This window comes from Giraffa tippelskirchi, chromosome 8 (genome assembly GCF_054371585.1).
Source record: "Giraffa tippelskirchi isolate mGirTip1 chromosome 8, T2T-mGirTip1v1.2.pri, whole genome shotgun sequence".
Classification (NCBI taxonomy): Eukaryota; Metazoa; Chordata; class Mammalia; order Artiodactyla; family Giraffidae; genus Giraffa; species Giraffa tippelskirchi.
Genome location: NC_137282.1, coordinates 8,397,817 through 8,423,188, shown reverse-complemented (window position 1 = coordinate 8,423,188; position 25,372 = coordinate 8,397,817). Strand labels below are relative to the sequence as shown.

The 25,372-nt window shown below is 49.5% G+C and overlaps 1 protein-coding gene and 2 long non-coding RNA genes across 5 annotated transcripts in view; 1 reads left to right on the top strand and 2 right to left on the bottom strand.

Annotated features, from left to right (window-relative positions):
- Positions 1 to 25,372, bottom strand: part of ANK1 (ankyrin 1) — a 232,830-nt gene that overhangs the window by 175,204 nt on the left and 32,254 nt on the right. The window lies entirely within an intron of this gene.
- LOC145516990 (uncharacterized) lies at positions 2,101 to 14,897 on the bottom strand. 2 transcript variants are annotated; one of them, XR_014061904.1, is made up of 4 exons: positions 14,792 to 14,897; positions 7,661 to 8,363; positions 4,054 to 4,193; positions 2,101 to 2,544 (listed from the first exon to the last, which is right to left on the bottom strand). It is a non-coding gene; the product is annotated as an uncharacterized LOC145516990 (long non-coding RNA). The 2 variants fall into 2 exon arrangements; XR_014061903.1 differs by having other exon boundaries at positions 7,716 to 8,363.
- Positions 15,014 to 18,699, top strand: LOC145516996 (uncharacterized). The gene is made up of 2 exons (XR_014061910.1): positions 15,014 to 17,153; positions 17,311 to 18,699. It is a non-coding gene; the product is annotated as an uncharacterized LOC145516996 (long non-coding RNA).

Sequence of the window (25,372 nt, the reverse complement as noted above, 5' to 3'; positions counted from 1 at the left end):
AACGATTCGGCGTTGTGCCCTTCAAAGTTTGCTAAGAGGGTAGATCTCACATTAGGTGTTCTGACACAGGAAAAATAAAAAACCCAGACTATCAGAACAAAATCAAGGGATGCAAGGAAACTTTTGGAAGTGATGGACGTGTTTACCACTATGATGGCGGTGATGGCATAACAGGTGCACGCGTGTGTCCAAAGTCATCAGATTATACACATTAAACATACAGCTTTTTAATATAATCAGCTATAGCTTGATAAAGCTGAATGGAATGCAGGAAGGAAGGAAGGGAGGGGGAAAAAGTGATAGTCCCCACCACTCAGCCGGCCCCCTCCTCCCTGGGATGTGCTCAGGCAGCTCACACCCCTCAGCCACCAGCTCTGGTCTCCTGGGAGCATCACTTCCAGAAGAAACAGACTATGATCCTAGAGCTGGGGTGATGGCCATGCTCCGAGCTGGGTGGAAGCTAGAGGGTGCTGTGCCTATAACTAGCTCGGCCTTGGAGCCAGAGGAGCCCCTCCGGGTGGCAAGTGGGCCAGAGCTCCGGGGGCAGCCAGGCAGAAACAGGGGAAGCACAGGGTGGCCTCTTGGGTGCCCTGTGGCTTTCGGGTAAAGGCAGGGAGGAGGGCCGTGGCTTGGCTGTGTCCCAGCTCTGGGGACCCTGAGGAAAGCACGTGTGTCCTTTAAGACTCAGTCTCCTCATCTGTCAAATGGAGGCACTAGGAGCAGCTGCCCCACGGGACTTCAGCGGAGACTAACCAAGAGCATGTTAATATCAAAATAGGAGACAGCTACCCGAAGACATGCATGGAGAAGCTGTTAAAGATGCTTTGTTAGGGGACAGGGTTGGATGAGACGGGGCAGGGGGGACCGTTGCCTTCACTGAACCACCTGCATCCATCATTCGGATAAAGTTACTTGGAAGGTGTGAGTTTGTGCAGATAAAGCTCGGCCCTGGGTCAGCATAGAGCCCGTACTCAGAAGCAATGCAGACCAGGTGGCTGGGCTCCCAAGAGTCACTCTGTCCTGTGGGGCGGTCAAGCCCTGGGCCCTCCTGGAGAGATGGAAGGGATGAGGTGATGTGCATCCAGGGAATCTCAAGGAGGGGGACCTGGGGATGCGGACTTCACCAAACCCCAGACCTCTCTCGAGATTTGAAGGCGGTGATTTGGGAACGAACCTCCAGCAGCTTATACGTGTATGGAGCTTGTTAGCCCAGACACGGTGCAGTCTGGCAATCAGAGAGAGGGAGGTTGAGAGGGCTTCCAGAAGTCTCCCATCGTGACAGCATACATTTGTCACTGAGGGAGCCAGCAGGTGTGGCCGTGTCCCTGGCCTTCGGAAGTTGACGTCTCAGAAGCCAGCTGCACCCGGCCCCTGTCCACCCTCCACCTGCTTGACCCTGGTACCCTCTCGGGAATGGCCACAGGCAAACCACGGGTGTGACCTGGTCTCATAAGGACGGCTGGACACAGGTGCAATGTTGAAGCTGCAGGAATCCAGGCAGGCCCGGGGGAAGAAGGCAGATGGACATCCACCTGGCAGCCCAGGATGGGTGGACATAAATGATAGTTTCCCCCAACTGCATCGCCCTGCACCCTCCCACCTCACTCCTACACACACAGGCACGCACCCCACCACACACAGACACACACCAGACACAGCATGGCCCTCTACACACAGAGACACACACAGACATCCCATCACACACACCCCACGCCCCCCACCCCTCACGATGCTGCCCTGCAGGGGCAAGTACAGGATACAGTGCGTGTGTGCATGCTAAGTCGCTTCAGTCCTGACTCTTTGCAGCACTATGGACTGTAGCCCGCTAGGCTCCTCTGTCCATGAGATTCTCCAGGCAAGAATATTAGAGTGGGTTTACCATGCCCTCCTCCAGGGGATCTTCCAGACCTAGGGATCGAATCTGCGTCTCCTCCGTCTCCTGCATCGGCAGGTGGGTTCTTTACCACTAGCGCCACCTGGGAAGCCCACAGGATACAGAATCAGGCTCTACTGGTCCTAGGCATGTCACTTAACCTCCCCACCACTCAAGGTACAGACCTACCAACAAAGACACTCGACAAAGAACAAATGGGGAAAAAATGTCTGAAAGAGCGGTGTAATTTATAAGTCAGGTTGCAAAGGTAAGCTGTTGCTCTCATTGAGTGGTCAAGTGAGGTAGTCACAGTGGGGGTGGGCGGAGCGGGCAGGGCTGGGGAGGGCAGGTTGGAAGCAGGAGTTTGGAAGGCGCCCTTGGATCAGCTTTCTGAATCAGCTTTCTGCACCTCCCCGGGCCAGAGACCAGCCCTGGCACCAACCATAGGATCGCAGGGAAGAAAAAGGCGAAATCCTTTTTCTTACTAAGCTAATCCACCCATTCATTTTTGTTCCGAAAGAGACACTTCACCAGCCCCCCCCGAAAGAGCAGGGCAGCCAATCTCATCACACGAAGACGGGAATGTCTGAGCCAGTGGGCTGGCAACTTCTTCAGTCAGTTCTCATCCTTTGGTGGCCTCCTGGCTGGGGTTTTGCTGCTGGGCCTGCTCCCTAAAAGGCACAAGAGACCCTGGATGGGAAGGTGTGGGCCTTGGGGAGCAGGGGTTGAGACTTCGGGTGGGGGTTGGTGAATTGGTGAGTCACTCTTGTCCTGCGGCACCTCCCTTACCTCCGTGGGGGCAGAGGGGGATGATTAACTGTATAGGAAACTGCTCGCCAAGAGGAACATAAACCATGCCTTCCCACGAAATAATCCGCCCAGAGTCAAGGCAAAAGGAAATTGCCTCTCTGTTCCTCTTTCCCATCTGTTTTTCTCCCTCCCCTCCCACAACTGTCTTAAATATACCAACACGATTCTAAGCTTCCACAGGCAAAAAAGTATATGTCACTGCATATATTACAGAGATGTGCGGAATGTTTATGTACTGGGCTCACCAACAAGTCCCACTTTCTTCCATCGCTTCTCCCTACCTCATCCCCAAACTCAGCTCCACTATCTGGTCTGCAAAGGGAGATGCTCCCAGTTTCAGGGTTCACTGTCCACAGCCCCCAAGACTGCCTGTCTGCGGGACATGGACTGTTGAACCAGACTGGAAGCTCCAAGAGGGCAGGGATGCTGTCAGCACTGGGACCATCTCCCTGGGTCTGGAATTGGACAAACAGGCCCCACCCCGGCCATGGCAGAGAAGAGAAAACAGGCCCAGGGCATGGCTGTGTTGTGGCCAAGTTCACACAGCCAGCTACTGACACTTCCATGCTGCCCATCACACCGGCAAGCTTGCCCCTGGGACTGGCTCAACTTCGTGCCCTAGAAGCTCCCCTTTGCAGGAGTATTCACCCACAGAACAGGAGCACCAGAGGAGCCGGGCCCAGAGCTAGGACAGGGCTCTGTCCAGGCCCACGTGGGCCGAGACACCTGCGGGCGCGTGTCAGCTGCCCCCAGCTGAGCTGGCTCCGGAGACCGGCAGCTCTGAAGGCTCACGGGGCCTGGCATTCATCCCAGGAACAGGGGCCAAGGGCAAATCGCTTCTTAATTACTGCTTACACTGCAGGTTTTCTGCTTTGGCCTGGGCAATGGCCAGTCCCCAACAACACATCCAGTCTCATATCAGCCTGCAGTGAATTGATCCTGGGACCTGAGCCTTACCTGACCCACAGACTCTCCTGTGACTCGAGAAGCGGCAGCAGCCATATGCAGACAGAGGCTCCTCTCTGCAGCTGGCGGAGGCCTGGAAGCCCTCTTTCCAGGCCCTTCTCCCACCCACCATTCCTGGCCCTCCCGGAGTCCGAGACCAGGCTCTCCTCTCAGGAGTTTCCAGAACCGCATGGGCCCCTTCACAGCCCAGAGCAATTTCACAATCATCTCTTATTGGATTTTTCAATATGGATTTAGGAAACAATATATTAGGTTGATTATCACATCAGCGCTGACAACAAACAACCCTCAAATCTCAGTGGCTCGACACAAACTTGTTCACTTTTTGCTTGTGTCACCATCTAATGTGAGGTGGGTGGCTTTCTGAGTAGACGCCCTCTGAGACACATATATCCAACATTCACCTGCGGAGATAAACATGAGGAGGATGGCGTGGGGGGGATCTGTGGTGAGAACAGGTAGACAGCACTTCTGCACACAGTTCATCAGCCAGAGCCAGCCTTGTGACTGCCGACTGCAAGGCAGGCTGGGAAATGTAGTCTTCCTGTGGGACAGGAAGAGGAAATGGACAGGTGAGCATCCAATCGCTCGGCTACAGAAAAAATGATGACAGATTCTTCTCAATGGAGTTCTCTGTGCCACGCATTGTGATGGCAGCTACATACACATCATCTCATTCAGTCCCCATGACAGTTCATTGAAGATTGTGTGTGTGTGTGTGTGTGTGTGTGTGTGTGTGTGTGTGTGTTAGTCGCTCAGTCATGTCCAACTCTTTGCAATCCCATGGACCACAGCCCACCAGGCTCCTCTGTCTGTGGAATTCTCCAGGCAAGAATACTGGAGTGGGTTGCCACTCCCTTCTCCAGGCGATCTTCCCAACCCAGGGATCGAACCCGGGTCTCCCACATTGTAGGCAGATTCCTTACCATCTGAGCCACCAGGGAAGCTAACTCATCTTCATTTACACATGAGGAGACTCGAAGAACACAGTGCTCCAACTCTAAATTCCCCTCTCTGACACATGAGATATTCTCCCCAGACAAAAGCAAAACATCATAGAGAAGACTAGAATCCTTTTTGGCCACCCTACCTTCCATCCCAGATTTCCCCCAAATTCATGGTTGTTATCAGTTTGATGTGCAACTTTGTGGATACTTATGTACTTGCATTTGTATGCATGAATGCACTCACAGTGATTATCCAGTAGATTTGTCATTTTCTTTAAAAAATAGACCTATACTACACACAGTCCCTTGGACCACAAGGAGATCAAACACGTCCATCCTAAAGGAAATCAACCCTGAATATTCATTGGAAAGACTGATGCTGAAGCTGAAGCTCTAATACTTTGGCCACCCAATGTGAACAGCCGACTCATTGGAAAAGATCCTGATGCTGGGAAAGATTGCAGGTCAAAGAAGAAGGGATTGGCAGAGGATGAGATGGTTGGATAACATCACCGACTCAATGGACATGAATGTGGAGCCTGATGTGCTGCAGTCCATGGGGTCTCAGAGTCAGACATAACTTAGCAACTGAACAACAACATCGAATACTATACACATTATTTTGTAACAAAATGTAATACACACCTCCTGATAAGTATCCAGTGTTTTATCACCAGATCTCTCAACCTCCCAGATTTCCATCAAGGAGCAATTCTTTTGGCACAAGGTGCAATCTCCATAAGGTCTTGGCTAAAATGCAAATGCCTCCCAAGAGAAGTGTAGAACACGAAACACCAATAGCCACTCACCCCTTAGCTTGACATCATTTGTCTCTGTAGAGCCAGATGCAGAAGGACAGAGCCGCTGTCTTCTCTTGCCCTTGGCCCGGTGTCTGGCTTGGGGACACTGACATCTGTGCCTGAGACTCTGTCCTATGTCGACTGTCTCTCATCAGAGCACCCAGGGTATCGGGGGCCAGGAAAAATGGGTCCCTGGGGGGTGAAGGAAAAACTCACCCTTTCGAAAGTGGGAATAGATGAGACCAGCTTGTAAACAGCCCGAGTCTGTACAGCTGAATATACTGTGCCCTCAAGTCATCTTGTAATCCTCCCAACAATCCCTGCCATGTGGAGGGTTTGGTTACCCCCATTTCACAGCTGGAACCCCCAAGTCCAAGCAGGGAGGTGGATTGCCCAAGGCTGGCCGCTAAGTCATTCCCCCACCTGCACGCAACCCAGCCTCCAGGCCTGGGGGCAGCAGCCTGCCCTGAAGCTTTATTTAATGGGCTTCTTCTCTCCAGTGCCAGACAGGGACCCAGGGATTTGAACCACACCTAAAAATGATTTAAAACTCACTAAACTCTATGCGCTTTGAACCAAACTTGACATCATTGCATTGACCTCTGAACCATATTTGAGGGACCTTCTCTATCTCTCGCACATCCTTGAAGACTGAAGAGAAACCCATCTATCAGAAGAGGTTGATGATGGCTCTGCCTGAAGGGATCTCTTCTCCTCTGACCTTGGAGCATTTAACATCTGCACCATTAATGGCCGATTAACCCACTTCACCTGTATCAGCTCTTCTTCGGTGTTGGGCTGCTTTTTAAATAATACTTGTCATAATTTATCAGGAGATTCTGTTGTGTCTTCCCTAAATAGCGGTTAATCTCTTTAAAGGCAAAGGCAAATGCCTGACCTTGACTGTGAGCCGTGAGCCCCCAGAACACAGCCTGATGCCTTGCACATGGAAGGTCCTCAACACACACTAGGGGGTTTTACATCAATTCAGCATTTTCATATTTTCATATTTAATATATTATCTTCACCTAACAGGATGATGCCTCTTCTAATGATCTCTTTACTTCCTTTCATTAGCACATAATTTTCGCTCTTCTCTCATCTCTTTTTTATCCACCATGTTTAAATTCAAGAAAATGTATCTCACCACCCCATAATCATCATCATCACCACCACCATCATCACTATCATGATTACCACCATCAACAATATCATCACCATCATTACCATATCACTACCACTACCATCACTATCACCATCATCACCACCATCATCATCACCTCCATCATCACCACCATCACAGCCACCATCATCACAGTCATGATTACCACCACCAGCACCATCGTTATAATCACCATCATTGTCATCACCATTATTATGATCACCATCTTCATCATCACTGCCACCATCACTATTACCATCATCACTATCACCCAGCATCATCATTATAACCACCATCATTGTCATCACCATTATTATGATCACCATCAGCACCATCACCATCATCACTACCATCATCTTCATCATTATCCTTGTCTACTGAGAGCCTCTGCTATTGGTCAGTCACTTGCTGTAAGCAACCAGTGTCACAACCATGACCACGATGGTCCCTGGTCCCACTAGTACAATGCCTCCCCCATCACTCCACCATCCTTTCACTGAGTCCTCCCTGCAGCCCTGAGTTTGTTCATGGGTATGAGGTCCTCCCCACCCTGCATGCAGGGCCCTAAGCACAGTACCTGAAGCACAGTATTCAGTCCTCTGTACTGCCCTCTAAGGTAAGTACATTTTCCCCATTTTGCAGATGAAGAAACCGAGGTTTAGTGGGGCTCAGTAACTGACTTCAGGTCTCATGGCAACTTCGTCAGCACATGTTACAGTGGCCTGCAATGGGGGGGGGGGTAGTGAAAACTCTTCTGCTGTGTATATTTGACATTCTTCATAATAAAAATTTAAAACAAAGTGACCTCCTCAAGCAAGAAAAAAAGGAACATTGTTAAAACAAGGTATAAGGCCAAACTTCTTCACTTGTGTATTCCAAGTACCCAGTATATATTATGTGCTCAATAAATAGTTACTGAATGGGAAACAAATAACTGGAAAACTTGTGCGATATGCCAGGAAAGCAAGTGGCTGAGCTGGAGCCAAACCCCGGAGGGCTTCACTCCAAAGCCCATTCGCACATCCCCACGCCACCTCAAGGAGGTCCTTCAAGAAGAGTCCAGCGGTCTCTGGAAAGGAGGTCCCCTCCATGGGAATCTCACCTGTGTCCCCTCACTCCAAAGGCGCTCCAGCACTCAAGCTGGCCGGCATGCCCACCTTCTGAGAGGAAGACGTTTTCCTTTTCGATTCTAGTGCTTCGGGATCAATAGTGGGGCTACAGAGTTCACAGAAGGATATCGATCAAATCTGGATCGATGTTGACAGCACAGCACGGTCATCAGCTTGCTCAGCGGCTCTTCCTGCTGTCTCCCTCTCCTTCTCTCTCAAAGCCTTCATCAGGCCCAAGAATAGCCAGGGCTGTTACAGAGTCAACTTGAAGGCCAGGGTCTGACCTGCCAACTGGACCCAAATCTCCAAGAGCCAGACTCAGGGGACCCAGAGGCATGGAGAGGGTTCTCATGAGGCTAAACCGACGTGGAGGGCCCAGAATGGGTCCTGGTGCAGGGCCAGCTCTCAGTCACACTCATCCATCCGTCCCTCCTGCCTGCGGTCTTCTTTCCTCAGCCTCTCTGCCTCCAGGGATGGCTCCTTTGCCTCCAAGTACGGAAAGTTTCTGCCAAATGCAGATACGTTTGCTAGCTTGGCTCAAACAGCTCGGAAAAATAACCAGGACTGGGGCTCTTGGCACAGTGATCCTTGGTCTTCGGGACCTTCTCAGTCAGATATCAGCACCCTATTCTGTAGTTTGAGGATGAAGGCTGGTGGACCAGGCTTTCGGTAGGTGGTTGAGCCCTGGCCACCTTCCTAGGGGGAGAAATTTGAGTGGAGGGAAGGAGAGCAGAGTTAGGGATGCTGAGCCTTGCAGGGGAGGCCCGAGGGCCCAAGGACACCTTGGAAAGGTATCCAGGGTGGGAGAGGGGAGGCAGGAGGTGCACAGAGAGTTGGGGCTATTCTGAGCCATTAGCTGCAAGACAGAAAGCAGGTCAGTTAAGAGCCAGGGGCCCCCTGAAGATTCTGCCCTGGGCAGGGAACGTGGGGGCAGCAGGTTGGTGTAAAAACTAGATGGTAAGGAACTTCCCTGGTGGTTCAGTGGTTAAGACTTCATGCTTCCAAAGCAGGAGGCCTGGGTTCAATCCCTGGTTGGGGACCTAGATCCCACATGCTGCAAGTAAGACTGGCATAGCCAAATTAATAAATAAAAATAAATATTGAAAGGGGCTTCCCTTGACACTCAATCAGTAAAGAATCTACCTGCAATGCAGGAGATCCGGGTCCAATCCCTGGGTTGGGAAGACTGCCTGGAGAAGGGAATGGCAACCCACTCCAGTATTCTTGCCTGGAGAATCACATGGACAGAGGAGCCTGGCAGGCTGCAGTCCATGGGGTCGCAAGAGTCGGTATGACTTAGCAACGAAATCACCAACAAATATTAAAAAAAAAACCTAGGTGGTGACTGTGACATTCCGGTCACATTGTGAGAAACTCTGCTGATTGATCACGGCCCTCCCCACAGAGATCTCAGGGAGAAAGATCATCTTTAGGAGACAGTAAGAACAGCTAAAGTAAGGACAAGAAAGCGAGAAGTGAGGAAAACACAGGAAGTCCCCATTGGGTCAAGGGGCTCTGCACCAAAACACCCCATTGTGGTTGTTTAGCTGCTCAGACGTGTCTGACTCTCTCTGTGACCCCATGGACTGTAGCCCACCAGGGTCCTCTGGCCATGGGGTTTTCCAGGCAAGAATACTGGACTGGGTTGCCATTTCCTCCTCCAGAGAATCTTCCCAATCCAGGAATCAAACTCACGTCTCCTGCATTGCAGGCAGATTCTTTACCGCTAAGCCACCTGGGAAGCCCAAAATACCCCAGGGCCCTCCCTAAATGCAGCTACCGCTTACGGAGCATCTGTTGTTTGCTTGGCGCAGCCCTGGCTCACCCCCCAGCACTTTCTAAGGGAAACAGCTTCATCATAAACTTGAGGAACTGCAGTCACTGAGGTCAGATGAGTTCTCTAGGATACAGCTGGTGGGCGACAGAGCCAGGAGCCAAACCCAGGTTGGCCTGGCCCCCTTCCTGGTCCTCACCACCTGGGACGTGGGTTTGTCTGGCTCCTGAAGACCGTCCACGTAGAAGGCTGCTCGGAGGACCCCTGCATCTGGCCTGACTCTCTGAAAGGGTCTCCCAGCCTGGCCCCCGAGGAGTGCGATTAGACTAATTATTCTTCCTTCCCTTCTCTTTATCCACAGGTGGTCCCTGCTCTGAGCAGACAAAATATACAAAATTCCAGATCTAGGGAAAAAATTTTAAATTGCAAAACGAGAGAGAGAGTGAGAGAGAGAAAGTATTCATTTAACCAAAAGGCTTCTTGTTTTTATGGGATTCCCCTAGCGCCTTCCAAAATTAGACTCAATTTACAAAATTCATTTGATGCTCAACTTTTCAGGAACAGGACTATCATCAATTTACAAAAGAATAAAACTGCTCTTTTTCCTGGCTTTCCTCCTGATACCAACATGCCAAAGAGAACCAGGGTTTGCTGAAAAATGATTTACTGTACAAAAATGTTCTGGCAACTTTGCTTACAATGTCTTTTTAGTGCAGTGTTCAAATAAACTTTTGGAATTTCTGCATTGTGAAAACCAGCAAACTTAAACATGCTCTGATGAGATCAATGAAATATATTTTAGATTTCTTCCTTCTTCTGGGGTCCGAACACTTCATGTTTTTCTTCCTCTGGGTAATTTTTCACCTTGAAATTTTAGTATTGACTGTGCTCTAGGTGATGTTGATGTACTGCTTTTACAAATCACATTTAATTTTTATATCTTAAAGAGAGTGAGAGGATGAGACTACAATAAACTGCTTCTTGTCTCAGTTCAATTCCCTCACACTCCTACCACCTTGTAACAGACACTTAAAGGGGACGGCTGTTCCCAAAACACAAGGTCACCACCCCCTGGGTTAACACTGTATCAGTTAGCGAAGGGGTACCACGCTCACCCTCAGGGTAGGATACCACATACCATTGCCTCAGAAAGGACAGGCATACCTTTGTTAGGTTGACATCCTTACCAACCTAACATAGGACTTTTTCACTAATTAATCTTGGGTTAAATGTTTGGCTATTTAATATGGCTGCCAATCTTGCTGATTAGTTAAATAGCAAAACCACGTCTCCCTGCAGCAGGCCGCTGTTCCCTACTGGGTGGTTTGAGGTCCTGTGGGTGATACAGGGCCAGAGCAATCTCAAGAGAAACAGAACATCCTTCATAGAAAAGCTCACATGAAATTGAGGGAGGGGAAGCAGGAAGAGGGGACTTAGTGTATGTGGCTGCCTAATCTTTTTTTTTTAATTGAAGTATAGGTGATTTACAATATTGTGCTAGTTTCAGGTGTACAGCAAAGTGATTCATATATACATGTATACATATATGTATTCATCAATGCTACTGGCCTGTAATTTTCTTTTTTGTTAGTGTTTTTGTCTGGCTTTGGTATCAGGGTGATGGTGGCTTCACTGAATGTCTTTGAGAGCGTTTCCTCCTCTTCAGTCTTTTGGAAGAGATTGAGAAAGATTGGTATGAGTTCTTTGTATGTTCGGTAGAATTCACCAGTGAAGCGGATACGTATAAGATTCTCTGGGATTGACATATACACACTAATATATATGAAATAGTTAACCAACAAAAATCTACTTTATAGCACAGGGAACTCTACTCAATATTTTGTAATAATCTATAAGGGAAAAGAATCTGATAAAGAACCTGATCTAACTTTAAATCAAGATTAAAACTTGAATCTTCCAGCATCCACATACGTCAGCTTGGCTCTGATTCCACTGAGTCAATCGGGTGGCCAAGAACACCTCCAGCAGAAGCATCTATGTCACCCAACTGTCTTGAAATCCAGCAAGAACAAACATCCTATTTGACAGGTACCTTTATATACATTGGGGCTTCCTTGGTGGCTCAGATGGTAAAGAATCTGCCTGCAATGCAGGAGGCCCAGGTTCAATCCCTGGGAAGATCTCTTGGAGAAGGGAACGGCTACCTACTTCAGTGTTCTTGCCTGGAGAACTCCATGGACAGAGGAGCCTGGAGGGCTACAGTCCATGGGATCACAGTCAGACATGACTGAGTGACTGACGCTAACACTTTATATACTGGATCCTCACGATAATGCTGAGAAGGTGGGGGACACATTAAGGACTTCAGAGGAAGTCCTTGTTTCCAGGTCAGCAGCATCAGCACCACCTGGGAGCATCTTAAAAACACACAACTCTGGGTCGAGACCCACAACTCAGACTCTGCCTTTTAACAGGATTCCTGGGGATTTGTCTGTACACTGACATCGAGAAGCACTGCTCTAGTATTTAGAGCTTAGAGACTATGTTTTATTTATCTTAGCATTCCCAACGGCAGTGTTGGTTAATAGCTCATACTCAAGAAATGTTAGTTGAATAGATAATAAATGATAGATGGATAGACAGCCAAACAGATAGGCAGATGCCTGGACGATTATGTAAATAAACAAGATACACTGTGATGGGACCCAGAAAATGTAAAGTGATCAAAGTCACAGAGGTGGGACTCCGTAGGATCCAGGTCATCTCTAGATTCATCCTCTTCCCATTTTTAATTTTGAGGTGAAGAAAGTGGGCTGCAAGGCCTGAGATGAGCCTTCCATTTGGACCGTGCATGGGCGGAGGACAAACCACCCTGAGGAGAAGGCATCCTCCTTCTGTCAACATTTCAGATTACTGGGTCACGTTTAGAGAGTATTTTTCACAGTCCAACTCAATGAAAGAAGCCACTAGATGTGCGGAAAATCCCGCAGAGCCAGTTTTCTGGCCACGTTGGAAATCAAATTATTCTGAGTGAGAGAAGTCAAGAGGAAGCGCTCTGCCTTACCTGAGATAACTGACTCTATTTTTATAAATGTGAACACCACGAAGACACTGAATCACCCAGAACTGGACGTTACGCTGCGGCATGTCCTGCAGCCTAGACACATCTCTGCCCTCCGTTCCCCTGGCATCAGCAAGTTCGCCGGAATGCATTAACCCGGGAGGGCAGAGCCTCCCTCGGAACCTGCCCCCACCAAGTGGAAAATCCTATAGGTCCTGGCTTCCTACCATCCACCGTCTGTCACATCCCATCCATCACCCAGCCCAGGACAGGCCTGGAGGCTGCAGGCTCCACGGATTCAGAGCCGGGACATCTCGAATCCAGAGGTTCAAAGGGGCTTGGGGAGACCCCCCGGCACTGACTCCCTCCTGAACGCACGTGAAACTCTGCCAACGACCCAGGACAACGTCGCCTCCATCAGAAGTCCACGGATGAACTGTCCTTTGGGAATCTGTTTTCTGTCCCTCTAAACTGGAAACCCTTGACATTTTCCTGAGTCGTGAAACCTGTGAGAAACTGATAAAGGCCCCTTTCCCTCTTCCAGGGAAAACGCACATAAGTACAGTTCTTGCTTTTAATTTTAAGGGAACTTCTTAAGAGCTATTTGCAGAATCTCTAGGGTCCAGGAATTCTAGGTTAACAACCCCTGATAGAAATGCAAGCTTGAAGCCTTTTGCTCTGATTTTCTAACATGCCTGAACCTTATCAAATGTCGACACCAGTGAGAGTTGACTTAAACCTTCGGCCTAAACCTTTCTTAGAAATAGAGAGAAAGGGATTTGTGCAGAGAGAGTGTGAACTATGCAGAGTCTGATCAGAGAAAACTGGCATTGAGTCCCAGTTCTTCATTTAATAGGTCTGTGAATGGGCAAAGCCCCTCACCTTTCTGAGTCTCGTTTTCTCATCTGAAAAGCAGGAATAATAACACTACCTCGTAGTTTTCAGACAATGCATTAAAAAAGCGACTACTCTGTATTATGCTTTGGTGCTTAATACATATTATTTCACAGTCTCTCCCGCTCCTTTCCTTTTCCTTAATGAGAATTGATAGATTCCCCAAGAAAGCTTCACCCCCTCAAACACCTTGAACACCCTCTTTGACTCATCCCTGTATACTAACACATGGATTGATGAATTCTGCTAAAAATCCACCTGGGCCGAGGGGGTAACACTGACATCAACTGTCAAGAAACACTTTTTAACACTTCTTTCCATGTGAGTCACTGGGGGAGGTACTGTGGGGTGGTCCTCATGGTGTAAGTTGAAATAAGCACAGCCCCCTAAAAAAGACAATACGACTTAAGGGCCACGGCTACCAAGTGCCAGGTGAGCCATTCAGACAGTAAGTGCAGACACAGGGGGGCACCTGAGGGCCTGGTGATCAGAGCCTGGGTTCGCAGGGCAGGCAGACCACGGTTTGCATGCTGGCCCCCCGACTTACCACCTATAAAATACAGGGCAAGGTCACCTTAGTCTCCTGGTCTGAAAAACAACGGAGCAGGGCAATAATAAAACCTACTTCACAGAGTTGTACATGGATTAAGGGACTTGCTCACATAAATGCCAAGGCTGGGATGCCCCTTAGGGCATTTAACATATCAGGGCTATTCTCAACACCTGCATGGGGTGACGGTGACGGAGGAGGCTTGAGTGAGAATAATGGGCAGTGAAGAGCAGAGAGGATTCAGAGCAGGAAGGGAGGTGGGAGTGAGAACAGGGGGTCACCCAGGAACCTTGTCACCGTCCTCAGAGTTGGTGCCTAGCAGAAGAAGGATGCTGAACAGGGGACCGGAATCTGGCCTCGGAATCTGGCCTCAGAATCTGGGCTACCACTGGGTGGTCCCACGGGGAGGGGACATCTGAGACCCCACGGGGCTCCACGAGAGCCTAGGGCCGGGGCGCAGGTATAGGTACAAGGGGACAGCAGGTGGCTGGCTCCGCGGGCTGGGGGCAGGAGGACAGTGTGGACCGCCAGTGCCTAGAGGGCTGCTCCTGGGGCCTGGCCCTCTGACAAGAGCTGAGTTTCTTAAATCCAGATTGCTTTAGTGGCTACTGTTTTTGACAGTTACAGACTATGTGCTCAATAAATACGTATTGATTTCTTCCTTGACGACTGCTGCCAGGAATGAAAGTACCCACGCAGCATCTCGGGCACAGGGTTATGAATGGCTGGCTTCTGACCTCTAAGGAACAAGAGTCCGACAGGTCCAGGCGGGGGTCGGCGGGGCCGCGGTCACACAGGGCAGCTCGACCCTGGCCCCAGTCACCTGGCAGAATTAACGTGCCCACTGCCCACATTCCCTGGAAAATTCCCAATGTCGTGCCTGCCCTCTGCCTCCAAGAGGTTCCTTGCAGTGAAGAAGGGAACATGAAGAGGCAGATACGGTCAGAGAGATGGTAGGGTCTGCATCAAGGACACCGCCCTCCTGACAGCTACATCAGCAAACAAGACAGACACAGACAGAACCTGCTCAGACATTTATGACACGATGCGGGCGGGGCCAAGGGGGCAGGGCCAGCCTGCAGTTCTCACGGACTCTTTAAAATTCTGCACAGTCTCCAAAGCCCAGAGGAGCCAGGTCATTAAAATCTTGTCTCTGCAGGCCAAGAATAGCTCAAGATTTATGCCCCACGTTGGAGAGTTCTGCTTGGCCTGGTTGCTGCCTCTGGGTAAGAGGAGCAATCTTGCTTCGACCAGCTCCAAGGCTGGGGCTCACGGGCCAGGCTTCCCAAGGTATAAAGGGGCCAGAGCCCCCCCTGCCGCCCCCGGCAAAGGAGATGGAGCAGTAAATGAAGAGTTGAGGCCAAACCTAACACCCTTAGTGAAAACGTGGCTGGGACCACACCGTGACCCCCCGAGAAGGCACTCAGGAGACACCTGGATGGTAAGGGCCACGCTCAGGGCTGTGAGTTGCAGTGGATACACTAGCTGTGTGACCTGGGTGGGTCACTTAACCTCTCTGAACCTCAGGTTCCTCATCTGTAAGATGGGAACAAAGAAAGTCCCCTTCCAAGGACTGTGGTGAGGGCCAGTAGAGCGACGCTCACAGGATGGTGCCTGAAATCAAGTAAGCAAAAAGAGCAGGAGCCGTTGTTTTTAACGTAGGCATCTCTCTCAAATTCAGAGGAAATAAATAAGCGAAGGAGTATCCAGGTAACTAAGAACATTCTCCAGGAGGTGGCTCTCCTAGGGTGCTCTGGGGGCTGAATGAGACACAGACGGGGTGAGGCAGGTCCTTGGAGCACCACCCCGTGTGCCCAGAGCAACGCCCAAGGTCAAGTCAACATTTCCACAACCAGGCTTCCATGCTGCCAACAAAAGTGATACGAACGGGTCACGCATGCTCAACTGCCGCTTCCAGGACACTCTCCTGTTATTTTAACAACCTCGGAAATACTCCATCCTAGAAACACGGGGATGAGGGGCTGAAATACTAGCTGGGGACCCAGAACCACAGCTTCACAGGAAAATCAACAGGGGCCAAGGTCTCCGAGTGCAGCTGAGGAGGAAGTCTGTCTGGTGAGATGCTCTTGGAAGAGACAGATCGACAGATACCAACCTCGGGTGGAATGAAGTCTCAACAAACAAAGCAACAACACGAACTGGATAAAGCAAAGCTCTCCTGCCGACAAGGTTGGGGCTGCTGGGCACGTCTTGAGAGGTGCAGACTTTGACAGTCTGCTTGGAGCCCCAGGGAACCGCACTTCCCAGAGTATCCGTGGAAACCATCCTGAAACATGCTCCTTAAAAGGTTCCATGCTCAGAGGGTTTGGGAACTCTGCAGAAAGGAACCCCCATCGTCCATTTGCAATGCAGGAGAAACGGACCAAGAGGCCCTGCAGTTTGTCTGAGCCTGGAAGTGTTTGATTTTGCGGTAGAACCCACGGAACACAACTTGTCGCGGCGCCACGGTGGAGCTTTACTATGGAGGAAAAGGCAGGCTGGGGGGTCTGTACTCTGGTGCTAAGCCAGGGGTCACTTCCCATCCCCAGGACCCCACACTCATGACCTGCCAGCCCCCCAGCGAGCCCACCAGTGATGACAGCCAGGCCTAATGACACTGGGGCAGAAATGAACACACGAGGAACCCCAGGGTAGAGGTAGGGGCTTGCAGCCACTCTCTGGATTTCTGCCTCTCTTGCTAAGTCTTCAGAGAGACCCATATCCTACCTTATTAACATGCCTTCTTAGAAAAAATTATTATAATCTCATTGGCTAAAAGTAATTTTGAAACTGTGTACAACTTGGTGACCGTCCTCCTAGGCACGTGGAGTTTGCAAATATTTACTTACTGACCAAAAGGACATCATGCAAGATGTACTGCTTGGTAATTTGCTTTTTTTTCCCCATGAATTCACATTAATAGGTGCATGTTATTGTGCCTATTCATACACAATAAACAAAAAGACATTTTTGCTTTTAATAATGTTCATGGAATCTAAGCTTTGGATGTGAAGGCCCAGGCCAGACTAGCTGAAGAGTTTTTCCGATAGTACCCTTGTCGGTGAGATGTTACTAACCCCATTTTGTGGATAAAACAGCTGAGACCCATAACGGTGCCTGAGGAAGTTCAGACAAGCTGTAAGAGGTGGACGGGGGCCCAGAGCTGAGGCTTCCTCCTTCCTGGAGCAGCAAACAGTCTTCTTTCAGGCTGTTCCTGAGAGTCTTGGGACTGAAAAAGTGCCAGAGGTCAGTTCAGGTTTGCTTTGATTACATAACGCCAGGTGCAAAGAATGAGTCGGTTCTGTGCTTTCTTTAGCCATTTCACCCAAAAGCCGACTGGAATAGTGTTTATCCCACTGGATTATATACGAAAAAGATGACACGAAGGTCTCCTTATTTGCAGCCTCGGGATGGCTGTCCGAGGCCACAGGGGCCACAGACAGCCTGTCCTGCGGAGGCGAGGGGCTGGCGGGTGTGCCTGACGGTGAAGGATCCATCCAAGCTCCAGGCCCTTCCCACCCGGGGCTCCTCTTTCCATGGGAAAGGGCCTCTCGTCAGAGGGCAGGATTTACTATCTTGTGAACACGCTGAGCTGCGTCGTAAACAACAACAAACCGCAACCATCGATAAAATCAACTGAAGAATTTAAGGAAAAGCAAGCCCTTCGGGAGATTCGCATGGAGAGGGTGAAACAGAGGGGAGATCACTTGGGGCTCCCCAACACCGTCCCCGCAGGGGTCACTGAACCCGTGGACGTGGAGTGTGTGCTGAGTGGTCCAGGACCGCAGGGGACCTGTCTCCCCACCTCTCTCTTGCAGGCACCCCTGGTCCAAGCTGTGTACACTTGAAGCTGAACGCCTACGTTTGTATAAAGTGTTCCCTACTCAACCTTCCCCCTGGAGAAGAACATGGCAACCCACTCCAGTATTCTTGCCTGGAGAATCCCTGGTGGGCTACAGTCTATGGGGTTGCAAAGAGTCGGGCATGACTGAGCAACTAACACAGCAACATCAACTAACCCTTCCACAGCCCGAGCAACCCTGCTATGCCTCCAAGAAAGGTGTCTCTGGCTGGAATGTGGACCAGTCTGATCCCAAGCGGATGAGAGGGGCATCCAGGTAACTCTCCTTCAGGGAGCCTTGTGCCTCCAGGGACCCAGGACATCATGCCCATTCCTGTCACCCAGTTGTGGCCCGGTTGTGAGCTCTGAAGTGTGGGCCTGGCTGCAGACTCCATCAGGCTCTGTCCCTCAGATCCTCTGGCCTCCAGAGACCCCGTGAGCTTCGGATCCATGGGTGCAAACAGTCTGCTGCCCCAGTGTGGATTTGTGAGCACGGATGCCCAAGTTTGTCAGCCGGGACAAACTCCTTGTTTTAGTCTTGGCAAAAAAACCCAGAACTATAAGGCTGCTGACTTCTGCACTGCTAGGGGCTAGCAGATGTCACGCCCATAGACTTACATGTTACAAACTTGGGCTTCCCGGTGGCTCAGTGGTAAAGAATCCAGCCTGCCAGTGCAGGAGACATGGGTTCGATCCCTGATCCGGGAGGATCCCACATGCCTCGGAACAACTAAGCCCATGTGCCACAACTATTGAACCTGTGCTCTAGAGCCCAGGAGCCACAGCGACTGAGCCTGTGCGGCCTGGAGCCCGTGCTCTGCAATAAGAGAAGCCACTGCCATGAGAAGCAGCACATCTAGAGAGTAACGCCTGAGCACTGCAGCTAGAGAAACGCCCGTGCAGCAGTGAAGACCCAGCACAGATGAAAATAAACAAAATTTAAAATAAAAATCATTAAAGAAGCAAACAAACTTGGCCACGTGCCCCATGGGATTCCCTGATTTATAGGAACCATGTTGCCTAATATGAAGGAGCCACTAGGTGCGTTGCTTTCAGGGGCTGTGCTAACTCCGCAGCTGGCCCTGGCCCTGCGTCCCAGCGAGTCTGAGGAGGGGCTTTAAGCCACCATCTAAAGATGACAGCTCTTGGGAGCAGCAGGGCCTGCTCTGGGCTGAGCTGGGCCTTCCCCCATTTGTATTCTTGGGAGGGCCCAGTCCACACCTGGTACTCAGCCCATCTCCCTGAGCATGTAACCAAGGGGACATGTATCCCCTAGTTGTGCCCACCATGGTGTTTGACTTCATCTGGATTCAGTGAACACTTGCTGGACGAGTAAGCGGACAGCTTCCTTCCTTCCTGATCCACCTGGACCAGTGCTTTGCCTTCTCCCAAGGCTGCATCTGACAAAACGTGGTCCACTGGAGAAGGGAATGGCAAACCATTTCAGTATTCTTGCCTTGAGAACCCCATGAACAGTAAGAAAAGGCAAAAAGATAGGTCACTGAAAAATGAACTCCCCAGGTCGGTAGGTGCCCAATATGCTACTGGAGATCAGTGGAGAACTAACTCTAGAAAGAATGAAGAGGCAGAGCCAAAGCAAAAACAACACCCAGTTGTGGATGTGGCTAGTGATGAAAGTAAAGTCAGATAATATAAAGAGCAATATTGCATAGGAAGCTGGAATGTTAGGTCCATGAATCAAGGCAAATTGGAAGTGGTCAAACAGGAGATGGCAAGAGTGAACGTCAACATTCTAGAAATCAGCAAACTGAAATGGACTGGAATGAGTGAATTTAACTCAGATGACCATTATATGTACTACTGTGGGCAAGAATCCCTTAGAAGAAATGGAGTAGCCATCATAGTCAACAAAAGAGTCTGAAATGCAGTACTTGGATACAATCTCAAAAATGACAGAATGAGCTCTGCTCATTTCCAGGGCAAACCATTCAATATCACAGTAACGCAAGTCTATACCCCGACCAGGAAGGCTGAAGAAGCTGAAATTGAACAGTTCCACAAAGACCTACAAGACCTTCTAGAACTAACACCCAAGAAAGATATCCTTTTCATTATAGGGGACTGGAATGCAAAAGTAGGAAGTCAAGAAAATACCTGGAGTAACAGGCAAATTTGGCCTTGGAGAACAGAATGAAGCAGGGCAGAGGCTAATAGAGTTTTGCCAAGAGAACGCACTGGTCATAGCAAACACCCTCTTCCAACAACACAAGAGAAGACTCTACACATGGACATCACCAGATGATCAATACTGAAATCAGATTGATTATATTTTTACAGCCAAAGATAGGAGAAGCTCTATACAGTCAGCAAAAACAAGACTGGGAGCTGACTGTGGCTCAGATCATGAACTCCCTATTGCCAAATTCAGACTTAAATTGAAGAAAGCAGAGAAAAACCACTAGACCATTCAGGTATGATCTAAATCAAATCACTTATGACTATACAGTGAAAGTGAGAAATAGATTCAGGGATTAGATCTGATAGAGTGCCTGAAGAACTATGGATAGAGGTTTGTGACATTGTACAGGAGGCAGGGATCAAGACCATCTCCATGGAAAAGAAATGCAAAAAGGCAAAATGGTTGTCTGAGGAGGCCTTACAAATAGCTGTGAAAAGAAGAGAAGTGAAAAGCAAAGGAGAAAAGGAAAGATATTCCCACTTGAATGCAGAGTTCCAAAGAATAGCAAGGAGAGATAAGAAAGCCTTCCTCAGCGGTCAATGCAAAGAAATACAGGAAAACAATAGAATGGGAAAGACTAGAGATCTCTTCAAGAATATTAGAGATACCAAGGGAACATTTCATGCAAAGATGGGCACAATAAAGGGCAGAAATGGTACGGACCTAACAGAAGCAGAAGATATTAAGAAGAGGTGGCACGAATACAAAGAAGAACTGTACAAAACAGATCTTCACGACCCAGATAATCACGATGGTGTGATCACTCACCTAGAGCCAGACATCTTGGAATGTGAAGTCAAGTGGTCCTTAGGAACCATCACTACGAACAAAGCTAGTGGAGGTGATGGAATTCCAGTTGAGCTATTTCAAATCCTAAAAGATAATGCTGTGAAACTGCTGCACTCAATATGCCAGCAAATTTGGAAAACTCAGCAGTGGCCACAGGACTGGAAAAGGTCAGTTTTCATTCCAATCCCCAAAAAAGGCAATGCCAAAGAATGCTCAAACTACCGCACGATTGCACTCATCTCACATGCTAGCAAAGTAATGCTCAAAATTCTCCAAGCCAGGCTTCAACAGTACGTGAACCATGAACTTCCAGATGTTTAAACTGGATTTAGAAAAGGCCGAGGAACCAGAGATCAAATTGCAAAAATCTGTTGGATCATCAAGAAAGCAAAAGAGTTTCAGAAAAACATTTACTTCTGCTTTATTGACTATGTCAAAGCCTTTGACTGTGTGGATCACAACAAACTGTGGAAAATTCTTAAAGAGATGGGAATACCAAACCACCTGACCTGCCTCCTGAGAAATCTATATGCAGGTCAGGAAGCAACAGTGAGAACTGGACATGGAACAACAGGCTGGTTCCAAATAGGGAAAGGAGTACATCAAAGCTGTATATTGTCACCCTGCTTATTTAACTTATATGCAGAGTACATCATGAGAAATGCTGGACTGGATGAAGCACAAGCTAGAATCAAGATTGCTGGGAGAAATATCAGTAACCTCAGATATGCAGATGACACCACCCTTATGGCAGAAAGTGAAGAAGAACTAAAGAGCCTCTTGATGAAAGTGAAAGAGGAGAGTGAAAAAGTTAGCTTAAAACTCAACATTCAGAAAACAAAGATCATGGCATCTGGTCCCATCATGTCATGGCAAATAGACAGGGAAACAATGGAAACAGTGACAGACTTTATTTTGGGGGGCTCCAAAATCACTGCTGATGGTGACTGCAGCCATGAAATTAAAAGACACTTGCTCCTTGGAAGAAAAGTTATGACCAACCTAGATAGCATATTAAACAACAAAGGTCTGCCTAGTCAAGGCTATGGTTTTTCCAGTAGTCATGTATGGATGTGAGAGTTGGACTATAAAGAAAGCTGAGTACAGAAGAAATGATGCTTTTGAACTGTGGTGTTGGAGAAGACTCTTGAGACTCCCTTGGACTGCAAGGAGATCCAACCTGTCCATCCTAAAGGAAATCAGTCCCTGAATTTTCATTGGAAGGACTGATGCTGAAGCTGAAACTCCAATACTTTGGCCACCTGATGTGAAGAACTGACTCATTTGAGAAGACCCTGATGCTGGGAAAGATTGATGGCGGAGGAGAAGGGGACGACAGAGGATGAGATGGTTGGATGGCATCACCCACTCGATGGACATGAGTTTGATCAAGCTCTGGGAGTTGGTGATGGACAGGGAAGCCTGGCGTGCTGCAGTCCATGGGGTCGCAAAGAGTCGGACACAACTGAGCAACTGACCTGAACTGAAAGGCTGCATCTCTGCCTTCTCCCAAGGCTGCAGTCTTTTCTCCTTTTTTTTTTTTTAGAAAGGAAATGATCTCTCCCCTCCTTTTTATAATTTATTTTTGGCCATGCTGAGTCTTCGCTGTTGTGCAGACTTTTCTCTAGTTGCAACGAGGTGGGGGCTTCTCTTCATTGTGGTGTGCGGGCTTCTCGTTGCAGGGGCTTCTCTTGTTGCAGAGCACGGGCTCCAGGGTACCCGAGCTTCATTATTTGCAGCACGTGGGCTAAGTAGTTTTGGCTGCCAGGCTCTAAGCACAGGCTCAGTAACTGTGGCGCCCGGCCTTAGTTGCTCTGCAGCATGTGGGATCTTCCCAGATCAGGGATCAAACCTGTGTCTCTTGCATTGGCAGATGGATTCTTTACCACTGAGCCATGCGGGAGTCCCCAGACTTTCCTCCTCAATGCCAAATCCATGCCCACCACTGGCTACCAGAGCAGATGCCCCCCCGGGGGGGGCCCTCAGGCTGGAACTCCGCCTCCTCAGCTCTCCTCCTCCCAACGTAGGGCCTGGGGAACTGCCCCTCTCCACCCGCCTCCCCCGCTTCCCTCAGCTCCCATCAGCTCCCAGATGAACCCCATATCTCCTCCCAAAGCCCTCAGGTTCCTCCCCAGCACCATCGCTCCCCTATCTCTGCACCGTCCCTCAGAGCCGTGGACCACAGCAATCCTGGAAAGTCTCTCTAAAATGCCAGTGTGACACGGCCACTCCACGGGCCTCCGGGGGTACAAGTCGTTTCACACCCGGCCACCACCAGCCCCTCTGCCCATGCTCCCCTCCCCCCATGCCACTTCCACTGAACTTGGAGGGACTCTGCGGAAACCCCTTCAGTGGAGAAGCTGCCCCCCCTTTTCTTACATTTCCTTTTCAGATACACAAGACCACCCAGTGGTAATCTGTATTCTCTTTTGTTCTGTGCCTTCGACCTTTTCCCAAGTTGAATTTTCCCTTTTTTTTTAAATGGGGTAAAATATACATAACATAAAATCTACCATTTTAAGCATTTTTAAGGGTACAGCTCAGTGGCATTAAGTACATTTACAACTGTTGCATGCCCATCACCCCCAGCCGTCCCCAGAACTCTCCTCATCCCGCAGCACTGAAACTCCGTGTCCATGAGACAACGGCTCCCTACTCCCCACCCCCTCCAGCCCCTGGTGACCACCTCCTACTTTCTGTCTCAGTGAATTTGACTCCTCTAGGGACTTCATCTGAATGGAAGCAGACAGTATTTGCCCCTTTGTGACTGGCTATTTTCACTTGGCATACTATCCTCAAGGCTCGTCTGTGCTGTAGCGTGTGTCAGAATCTCCTTCCTTTTTAAGGCTAAAAATAATTTTTCATTGTATGTATGAACTACATTCTGCTTCTCCATTCATCCATCAGTGGACACTTGAGTTGCTTCCATGTTTTGACTATTGCAAAGAGTCTGCTGTGAACGTGAGTGGACAAATACCTATTTGAGTCTCTGCTCTCAGTTTTCCTGGGGTTGTGGCTCAGCTGGTAAAGAATCCGCCTGCAATACGGGAGACCTGGGCTCGATCCTTGGGTTGGGAAGATCCCCTGGAGGAGGGAAAGGCTACCCACTGCAGTATTCTAGCCTGGAGAATTCCACGGAGTGGATAGTCCAAGGGGTCACAAAGAGTCGGACACGACTAAGCCACTTTCACAGATACCTTGGAGAAGGAAATGGCAGCCCACTCCAGTATTCTTGCCTGGAGAATTCTATGGACAGAGGAGCCTGGAGGGCTACAGTCCATGGGGTTGTAAAGAGTCAGACACGACTGAGTGACTGATAAACACAGATAACTAGGTGTGGAGTAGCTGGACCACAGAGTCATTCTGTTTAACTTTTTGAGGAAGCACCAGGCTGTCTTCCATCCAGATGTCATTTTATTTTCCATCCTTCTCACTCATCGACTCTGAACATGGGGAGGACAGGCCCGGAGAGCTGGAGAAGCAGTCACGCTGCAAGTGCTGCAGAGAAGCCAATTTTGACTCCGTGTTGGAACTGTCTCTTTGACTTGCTTTTCATTGCTTCTGTTACTATAATCACACAGAATGGCCCGCCTCAGAGAATCCTGCCCCTCTGCCTGATTGTTTAACTAAAGTGCCTTTGTTCAGAACCCTGTCCACGTGCAGATGGCAGGAAGGAAGAAATTAACACATACCCCTGCCTGAGGCTGGCCATCCTAGGAGATGTTTGCAAGATTCATGGCCTTTTTACTTTGCCTCTTCACCTCCCCCCATCTCTGATCTATACAAGAATCTGGCATCCAGATCCCGATAAGACAGTTATTTGAAGGCACTAGCTGCCGTCTTCTCGGTCAGCTGGCTCCCTGATTAAAGTCTCTTCCTTGCCTCAGCCCCTCTTCTCTAGGATTCATTGGCCTGCCGTGTGGCGAGCAGGGTGAGCTTGGACTCAGTAATACAAGTTGCTAGGAGTTCGTTAAGAGGCCTTGGAAGGAGATTTCTCAGCACAAGAGTCTCGGAGAGAAGGGTGGGGGACAGGCTCGTTCCAGGGTGGAAGGGGCGGACGAAGGGTGGAAGGGGCGAAGGTCTGTAGAGGGAGGAGCAGTCTTCTGGGAAATAAGCCACTTGAGAGCCAAGTGGAGATGCTTGTGCCCTGGTGCCTGTGGCATCCAGCTGATAGCATAGCACCGAGAAAAATCTCTGTAAGGCAGGCCCAAGGAGCAATGCTTCTGAAAGAGGGGATCTGCACCGGGCATGCGCCCCTCCTCCCCAGGTGCTCTGCATGCCGGCCGCAGCCAAGGGCAGCCCCTCCATGTCTCCACCTGGAGCAGCTTCCCGCTAGGCTCTTACTGATGCCCCAGGATCTCATTCGAGCACCAACCTTCTCAGGAGAGCCTTCCTGGCCGCCCGCCCCCCACCCAGGCTGGTCATGCTGGCTCACTCGGCACGTCTCCACCACCAGGCTGCTGATTTTCTGTTCATCACCCCACGAAGTTGCGTTCCTCTGTTGAAATAACATCTCTGCCTCCCCCAAACCAAGCATGGTTGAAGCTCTTTACGTATTTTTGGAGGGGTGAAGGATATTTCCCAGGTAAGTTTCTGCGGCCAAGGGCACTGGTATATACTGAGATAGGGCCTCTC